Source organism: Pseudophryne corroboree, chromosome 7 (assembly GCF_028390025.1).
Source record: "Pseudophryne corroboree isolate aPseCor3 chromosome 7, aPseCor3.hap2, whole genome shotgun sequence".
In the NCBI taxonomy this organism is placed as follows: Eukaryota; Metazoa; Chordata; class Amphibia; order Anura; family Myobatrachidae; genus Pseudophryne; species Pseudophryne corroboree.
This window is the reverse complement of record NC_086450.1, coordinates 413,558,745-413,568,007: the sequence shown is the minus strand read 5'-3', so window position 1 is coordinate 413,568,007 and position 9,263 is coordinate 413,558,745.

The window sequence follows — 9,263 nt, the reverse complement described above, 5'->3', positions numbered from 1 at the left end:
ACCCTGTGATGTACAAGTAAGAGGGGCGCTGACAACTCATCCAAGAAGGAAAAAAGATGGACTGGGTGAAATGACAAATGGATGGAGCCCAGGTAATTGATACTTTCTCATACGTCCTAGAGGATGCTGGGGTCCACTTCATGACCATGGGTTATAGACGGTTCCGCAGGAGCCATGGGCACTCTTAAGACTTTTCAATGGGTGTGCACTGGCTCCTCCCTCTATGCCCCTCCTCCAGACCTCAGTTTTAGAAATGTGCCCAGGCAGACTGGATGCACTCTAGGGGAGCTCTACTGAGCTTCTCTGAAAAGGTTTTTTGTTTTCAGGGAGAACTGCTGGCAACAGTCTCCCTGCTTCCTGGGACTGAGGGGACGGAAGTAGGAACCAACTTCCTGAAGAGTTTCATGGCTCTGCTTCTGGCTGACAGGACACCATTAGCTCCTGAAGGGAACTGAACGCTAGCCGTGTCTAGATGCTCACTCCCACAGCACGCCGTCACCCCCCTCACAGAGCCAGAAGTCAGAAGACAGGTGAGTAGAAGACAGATCTTCTATCAAGAAAAGTGACGGCTGAGGTACAGCGCGGCTGGCGGGAGCGCAGCGCACCATTGCTGCCCACACACACAGGCACTGCAAGGTGCAGTGGACAGCAAAAACACCTCTATAAACTGGTAAAAAGGGGGCATAAGATGCCCAGGCACAGCCCTACCCCCGCCAGTATAAATATTATGAAAAGTTTCTGAGGTAAAAAGGGCGGAGCTTCTTCCTTAGGCAGCCAGCACACTGCTCAGTGCCATTTTCTCTCTCCTCAGGCTGCAGAGACATCGCTGGTCCTCCTTCACTTCTGACTACAAGTATCAGGGTGCAAAACAGGGGGGGCACAAGTGAATTTGGTGCTTTACAAGTGTGTTTTCCTGTGTATAAAGTGCTGCATGTCAGTGGGTATTCTGTGTTCACAGGCATTAGATACTGGCGCTGGGGTTGTGAACTGGCTGCTCCTAAACTGTGTCCCTCTGACAGATTTTACTGTGGGTCTGTCCCCTATAACTCCCAGTGTGTCTGTGTGTGTGTTGTAGACGTGTGTAAGACATGTCAGAGGCAGGGAGTTCCTCCCCGGAGGAAACCATTTTAGGGACACATAGGTGTAATGTGGTGGTGCTGCCGGCACACCAAGAGCCTGCATGGGGGAATTAAATACGTGATAGTATGCATCATATCAATAGGAGATTAGATAAGTCTGAATCTCATGCTGAGTGCTGGAGAAAATCTGTGGGGGATGTGATTTTTCAGGGCTCTGTTCTTCCATCCGCAGGCGACCCCTCTGGGTCACATAAGAGACCATTTGCGAATATTGTGAATACTGATACCGACACGGACACTGATTCTTGTGTCGACGATAGTGACTCCAGAGAAATAGATCATCAATTGGCAAAAAATGTACAATATATGATTGTGGCTATAAGGGAAGTTCTGGAAGTCACGGAAGCCACTCCTGTACCTCAGGAGAAGGCTTATTTCTATAAAGAAAAGAAATCTATGGTCACTTTCCCTCCTTCTCACGAGCTTAATACACTCTTTGAAGGGATGTGGGTGAATCCTGAAAAGAAATTTCGTATTCCCAAGAGAATTCAGATAGCTTATCCTTTCCCGGTGGAGGACAGGAATAAATGGGAGTCACCCCCTGTGTTAGACAGTGCACTGTCCAGGTTGACAAAGAAGGTAATTCTCCCTGCACCTGGCACGGCTTCACTAAAAGAGCCGGCAGACCGAAAGATGGAAACTACATTGAAATCCATTTATGTTGCCAATGGTACGCTGCTCAGGCCCACAATTGCTTGCGCGTGGCTGAGTCGCGCTATTGAAAAATGGTCAGAAAGCGTGTCATCAGAAATTGACATGATTGATAAAGATGAGATACTCCTTAAGTTAGGGAATATCAAAGACGCTGCCACATACATGCTACAGTGGCAAACGTAGGATTTCTAGAGGGGGGGTTCCAAATGCAGTACACAATCTCCCACTCTGCGGAACGTTGGAGCAATTGTGGGAGTCTGGGGGAGCGGTAGAAGAACCTAGTAAAGACCCTGGACATTAATGTATACTGTATGGAATACAGTATTATTATTTAACACTGTAGATGGTCTATAGTATAGGCTGTATCACACATTTAAATAATATAAATAAGTGGTCAGGAAAAAGATTAAACATACCAGAATAAATAAATAAATAAATAAATACACAAACATAATAGAACCAGTCCTGCACTTTTAAAACACACATTCTCCCACCTCATGGTAAGGCTCCTGTCTTTTCTTCCTGGGAGCTACTTTCTTGTCCAGTGTACTGATTGAGGATTCACACAGCAAACTTGGTAGAAGAAGATGCTACCACTGGGCATGTGCAGCAATTCTGCTCTGTCCCTTAAACTGCATTATGTGGTGATAGTTCTAGTTATCGTATTATATACCAGTGCTATTCTTTTCATATTTTAAGCCACTTGCCAAGAGGAGGGGGGTTTCTGGGCAACCGGAAACCCCCCTGCGTTTGCCTATGTGCTAGAAGCGATGAAAGATATTGGACTCTTGAGTTCACAAGCCGCTACCATGGCAGTATCGGCTCGGCGGGCGTTGTGGATTCGCCAGTGGAACACGGATGCAGATTCCAAAAGAAATATGGAGGCTCTCCCATATAAAGGTGAGGCCTTATTTGGCGATGGACTGGATGCGTTAGTCTCGGTGGCTACCGTAGGTAAGTCGACATTTTTGTCTGCGCTTGCACCGGCAATAAAGACATATCACCCGCACATGCAGTCCTTTCGGCCCAATAAATACAAAAAAGCGAGAGGTTCCCCCTTCTTTGCGGGTAGGGGAAGGGGAAAGGGAAAGAAGTCCACAGCAGCTTCAGGTTCCCAGGAGCAGAAGTCTACCCCTACTTCTGCCAAATCTTCAGCATGATGCTGGGGCTCCTTTGTGGGAGGCCGTTTGGGTGGGGGCACGTCTCAAACTGTTCAGCCAAGGTTGGATTCTATCTGGCCTGGATCCCTGGGTGTTGCAAATAGTGTCCCAGGGATACAAGCTGGAGTTTCAAGACGTTCCCCCATGCCGATTTTTCAAATCGATCTTGCCAGCTTCTCTTCCAGAAAGGGAAGCAGTAACAGCGGCAATCCAAAAATTATGTCAGGATCAGGTCATAGTCCTGGTACCTTTGTCACAACAAGGGGAGGGGTTTTATTCAAGCCTTTTTGTAGTTCCGAAGCTGGACGGCTCGGTCAGACCGATCCTAAACCTGAAAAATCTGAATCTCTACTTGAAACGATTCAAGTTCAAAATGGAATCACTGAGGGCAGTGATTTCCAGTCTGGAGGAGGGGGACTACATGGTGTCTGTAGACATAAAAGATGCTTACCTGCATGTTCCCATTTATCCTCCTCACCAGGCTTATCTGAGATTCGTGGTTCAGGACTGCCATTACCAATTCCAGACGTTACCTTTTGGTCTCTCCACGGCGCCGAGGGTATTCACCAAGGTGATGGCGGAGATGATGGTTCTCCTGTGTCAAAAAGGAGTCAATATAATTCCTTATCTAGACGATCTCCCGATAAAGGCGAGATCCAGGGAGCAGTTGTTACAAAACATCACACTCTCCCTGTCAATACTCCAACAACACGGTTGGATCATAAATTATCCAAAGTCACAGTTGGAACCGACGACAAGATTGACTTTTCTCGGGATGATTCTGGACACAGAAGTTCAGAGAGTATTTCTTCCGGTGGAAAAGGCTCTGGAAATCCAGAAAATGGTAAAACAGATATTGAAACCATCGAGTGTGTCGATCCATCAGTGCATTCGGTTGTTGGGGAAGATGGTGGTAGCCTATGAGGCCATACAATTTGGCAGGTTCCATGCCAGGGTATTCCAGTGGGACCTGTTGGACAAGTGGTCGGGATCCCACCTACACATGCACCGGAAGATAATCCTGTCGTCAAAAGCCAGGATTTCGCTCCTGTGTTGGCTACACAGTTCTCTCCTACTAGAGGGACGCAGGTTCGGGATTCAGGACTGGGTCCTGGTAACCACGGATGCAAGTCTCAGAGGCTGGGGAGCTGTCACTCAGGGGGAAAGCTTCCAAGGAAAATGGTCAAGTCAGGAAGCCTGCCTTCACATAAATGTGCTGGAATTGAGAGCCATTTACAACGGCCTTCAACAAGCGGTACATCTTCTTCAAGATCATTCCATGCAGATCCAGTCGGACAATGTAACAGCAGTCGCGTACATAAACAGGCAGGGCGGAACAAAAAGCAGAGCGGCAATGGCAGAGGTGACGAAGATTCTCCTCTGGGCAGAAAGACATGTAAAGGCTCTGTCTGCAATTTTCATTCCGGGAGTAGACAACTGGGAAGCAGACTTCCTCAGCAGACACGATCTCCATCCAGGAGAGTGGGGCCTCCACCAAGAAGTCTTTGCAGAGGTGACAAGTCTTTGGGGAGTTCCTCAAGTAAACATGATGGCATCTCGTCTCAACAAGAAGCTTCAGAAATATTGTTCCAGGTCGAGAGACCCTCAAGCAATAGCAGTGGATGCGCTAGTGGCCCAGTGGGTGTTCCGGTCGGTGTATGTCTTCTCTCCACTTCCGCTGATACCAAAGGTGCTCAGGATCATAAGGAAAACAAGAGTTCAAGCAATCTTCATTGCCCCAGACTGGCCAAGGAGGGCTTGGTACCCAGATCTTCAGGAGTTCCTCATAGAAGATCCTCGGCCTCTTCCTCTTCATGAGGACCTGCTGCAGCAGGGGCCGTGTGTGTATCAAGACTTACCGCGGCTACGTTTGACGGCATGGCTGTTGAGCGCCGGATCCTAGCCCGTAAGGGTATTCCCAAGGAAATCATCCCCACCCTTATTCAGGCCAGGAAAGGAGTAACGTCGAAACATTACCCACGTATTTGGAGAAAATATGTGTCTTGGTGTGAATCCAAGAAGGCTCCTACGGAAGAGTTTCAGTTGGGACGTTTTCTCCATTTTCTGCAGGCTGGTGTGGAGGCGGTCCTCCGATTGGGGTCAATCAAGGTCCAGATTTCGGCCTTGTCAGTGTTCTACCAAAAACAATTGGCCTCTCTTCCAGAGGTTCAGACCTTCGTGAAAGGGGTTCTGCACATCCAGCCTCCATTTGTGCCTCCAGTGGCACCATGGGGCCTTAATGTGGTGTTGCAGTTTCTTCAATCGGATTGGTTTGAGCCTCTACAAGAGATAGAGTTGAAGTTTCTCACTTGGAAAGTGGTGATGCATTTGGCATTGGCATACGCACGGCGGGTGTCTGAGTTGGGGGCCTTGTCTCACAAGAGCCCTTACCTGATCTTCCATGAAGATAGGGCAGAGTTGAGAACTCGTCAACATTTTCTTCCAAAGGTGGTTTCATCTTTCCACATAAACCAACCTATTGTGGTGCCAGTAGTTACTGACACGTTCACTGAGTCAAAGCCTCTAGATGTCGTTAGAGCTTTGAAGATTTATGTCACTAGAACAGCTCGAATACGGAAAACAGAGTCTTTGTTTGTCCTGTATGCTCCCAACAAGATTGGGTGTCCTGCTTCCAAGCAGACTATTGCGCGTTGGATCAGAAGTACAATTCAGCACGCTCATACTATGGCTGGATTGCCGTTACCGATGTCGGTGAAGGCCCATTCCACTAGGAAGGTGGGCTCATCCTGGGCGGCTGCCCGGGGGGGTCTCGGCATTGCAACTTTGCCGAGCAGCTACTTGGTCGGGGTCAAACACATTTGCAAAATTCTACAAGTTTGACACCTTGACCGATGAAGAACTCAAGTTCGGTCAATCGGTGCTGCAGGGTCATCCGCACTCTCCCGCCCGTACTGGAGCTTTGGTATAAACCCCATGGTCATGAAGTGGATCCCAGCATCCTCTAGGACGTATGAGAAAACAAGATTTTGATACCTACCGGTAAATCCTTTTCTCCTAGTCCGTAGAGGATGCTGGGCGCCCGTCCCAGTGCGTATTTTACCTGCAGTTTTGTTTATTAGAGTTACACATGTTGTGTTTTATTAGTTTCAGCATGTTTGCTGTTATTGGTTCATGCCTGTTGGCGTGTGTTATGTTGAATGCCATGTTGTGCGGCATGGTTGAGGTGTGAGCTGGTATGTATCTCACCATTAGTATTAAAGTAAATCCTTTCCTCGAAAATGTCCGTCTCCCTGGGCACAGTTCCTATAACTGAGGTCTGGAGGAGGGCATAGAGGGAGGAGCCAGTTCACACCCATTGAAAAGTCTTAAGAGTGCCCATGGCTCCTGCGGAACAGTCTATACCCCATGGTCATGAAGTGGATCCCAGCATCCTCTACGGACTAGGAGAAAAGGATTTACTGGTAGGTATCAAAATCCTGTTTTACATTTTGTCAACTCAGCCCACCCAGTATGAATGTAAAGTTTTGACTGGAATTAGCCTTTACGAAAGAAAGAAATTGTGATGTTTCCATTATCACTGTCAGTGGATCATCCACTGGTTTTCAGTGGTTATCGGTACATGCTGCTATAGTGGGCAGCTGCACAGCCATCCATGGTGCCGTGCCCTATGCTGCACTTAGCGTGATCACTGTGAAGGCCTCGTTGTCCAGCAAGCTACGTTCAGGGTTTAGTAGGGACAGTAGGACGGAATACATTTTATATGCATGGAGGAGATTAAATACCCGAACCTGGGATTGCTTTCCTCTGGGTGGGGAAGGGTTAATCTTTCTGGGAGGCTCTGTTGTGAGGTGAGGTGGGGTGAGATCTGGTTAGCCTATGGAGTGGGAGATAAGGGGTGGGGTTTTAGGTACATTTCAGGATTGCTCTAGGAATCCATTTTAGGGAATTGACCTTACGTTCCCCTTATGCAAGTCTCCGTGTCTTTACTTATAAGGATTAAGGTGGTATTGTTTTGCCCTTTATCTGCCAGGAGGGGGGCATTCATCAGGTGATGGGGAGTTTAGTGAGTCTGTCATTGTGCAATGTCATTATCACTGCCTTGGGGTCTGTTCCCATAGTGTTTAACATCTGTAGGGCAACCTTGAACCATTCTGAGTCAGACAGATCTCTGCATGGGCACAAATGGCGAGTTTTAGCATTCAGCACATGGCCAGTTTTACATAAGTCCTTCTTATTGGACAGTACTTGGTTTGAGGAGGAGAACTTGGCTTATCTACCTTTCCATGAAATTGGGGACGTTTTTGATGATCTCTTGCACCTAGCATGGGTTTTGTGCAACTGCCAATACTAATAATGGTGGTTGCTGAGGCTGGCATAAACGCAATGAGTGGCGCAGGTTTCCGCTTGTGGACGCATGGATCAGTATAAGGTAGAAAATCAGAGTTCTGCAGTTGCCCGCGGGTCAGGATCAGCCCGTATATGTACAATCTTCCATGGGGATATTCCTTTATGTGTTATAAAACTAAATTCCAATGCCAATAACACCTTCTGATTGGTCTGTTTGTGGTTTATGTTTTTGGCTTCAGTAAGTGTACCTGTAGTCCAATAGCCTTTACTTTTAATGACCTATTGGTCTGAGTACTGGGCTGTGTTCCAATGGTGGCCACAGACCAGTGCACGTAGAGATTCTGGGCCTAAGTCATGTTTGTACGCAATACCGATGTTTGCACAACTGAGTGATTATTGCAGACTGCGCATCTGCCATGACTGCAGTGCGCACGCAGAAAGGTACCTTACAAATCTCACTACGAGCGGTATCGCTAACACAGTGGTTGACAGGAAGGGTCCATTTGGGGGAGGTAACAGGGAGTGGCGGCAAAAATGCAGATGTGTCACAGCTGTTTTGGGGGCGTGTATCTGCCTTCAGTTGCTATCATGTACGTAGAGAAACATGTCGCCAGCGTCGCTACCGCCACGGCCATAGACTCACTCGAGTTGATGTTCCTTGTTACTGCGTCGGTGCTGCATATATGTACACAGTTGCTGAGGACTTTGCGATGGCTGCGGTGGGCGTCTATATTCTTTCCTGGGCGGATGCTACACTTGCAATGGTTAGCCTGTCCGCAGCCTGAAAAATTGCAGCTGTGTAGTCGTGTACATCAGGGCAGGTTCTGGCTGTGGTTGCGCCCTGGGCAAAACTATAGGGGCGTGGCTTCACACGGGGGCGTGGTCAGTAACGCCCTATTTGTGCCCCCTGTAGCACTGCTGGAATAAGAAAGAAAAAAAAAAGTATACTTACTATCCCCTTTCCTGATCCAGACCGCTGCAGACAGCCGCCGGCGCCGCTCCTCTCCTCGATCAGCATAGACACTAGAGGTCAATTATGACCCCTAGCATCTGTGCCACAATGCTGTCGGTGCACGATGACGTCATCGCGCACCGCACAGCAAAGGTCCCCTCCACGCAGGGAAACTAGACGCGTAGCGTCTGGTTCCCTTCAGAGCGGGGGGCACAGCGGCGGGGGTGACAGTGGGGGGCACAGCGGCGGGGGGGCACAGTAGCGGATCTTGCCACGGTGCGGAGCCCTCCGGATGGCGCCGTGCCCTCCGGAAGGCGGCGCCCCGGGTAAAAGTCCTGCTTGCCCGTGGCAAGATCCGCTACTGGTGTACATACAAACATGGATTAGGCCCTCTGTCTGTTGGTGGAACTCTGGGTTGGATGGTGGATAACACTTATGAATGGATATGGACATGGTTATCAAAGTTAAACGCTTCATTTTGTTTGAATAGTCTATTCACTGCTATTCTGAGTAGGACAGTTGGGAGTTATGCTGCTGTGGCCAGACCCAGGAGAGAGAGCTGGTGGCTGGTGAGTGACGTGACACACACACACACACACACACACACACTATTATACACATAAGTGGCTCTATCTGGTGCAACATGTATAAGGAACTCTACCTGGTGCAATGTGTATATGGGGCTCCACCTGGCGCAACGTGTATAAAAGGCTCTACGTGGTGCAACGTGTATAAGTGGCTCTACCTGGCGCAACGTGTATATGGGGCTCTACCTGGCACAATGTGTATAAGGGGCTCTACCTGGCTCAACGTGTATAAAGGGCTCTAACTGGCACTGTGTGTAAGGGGCTCTACATGGCTCAACGTGTATAAGGGACTCTACCTAGCTCAATGTGTATAAGGGGCTCTACCTGGCGCAAAGTGTAGAATAGACTCTACCTGGTGCAACATATATGAGGTTCTACCTGGCACAACTTTTGAAAGGGGCTCTACCTTGTGCAACGTTTGTAAGGGTCTCTACAAGGCGCAATGTGTGTAAAGGGCTCTACC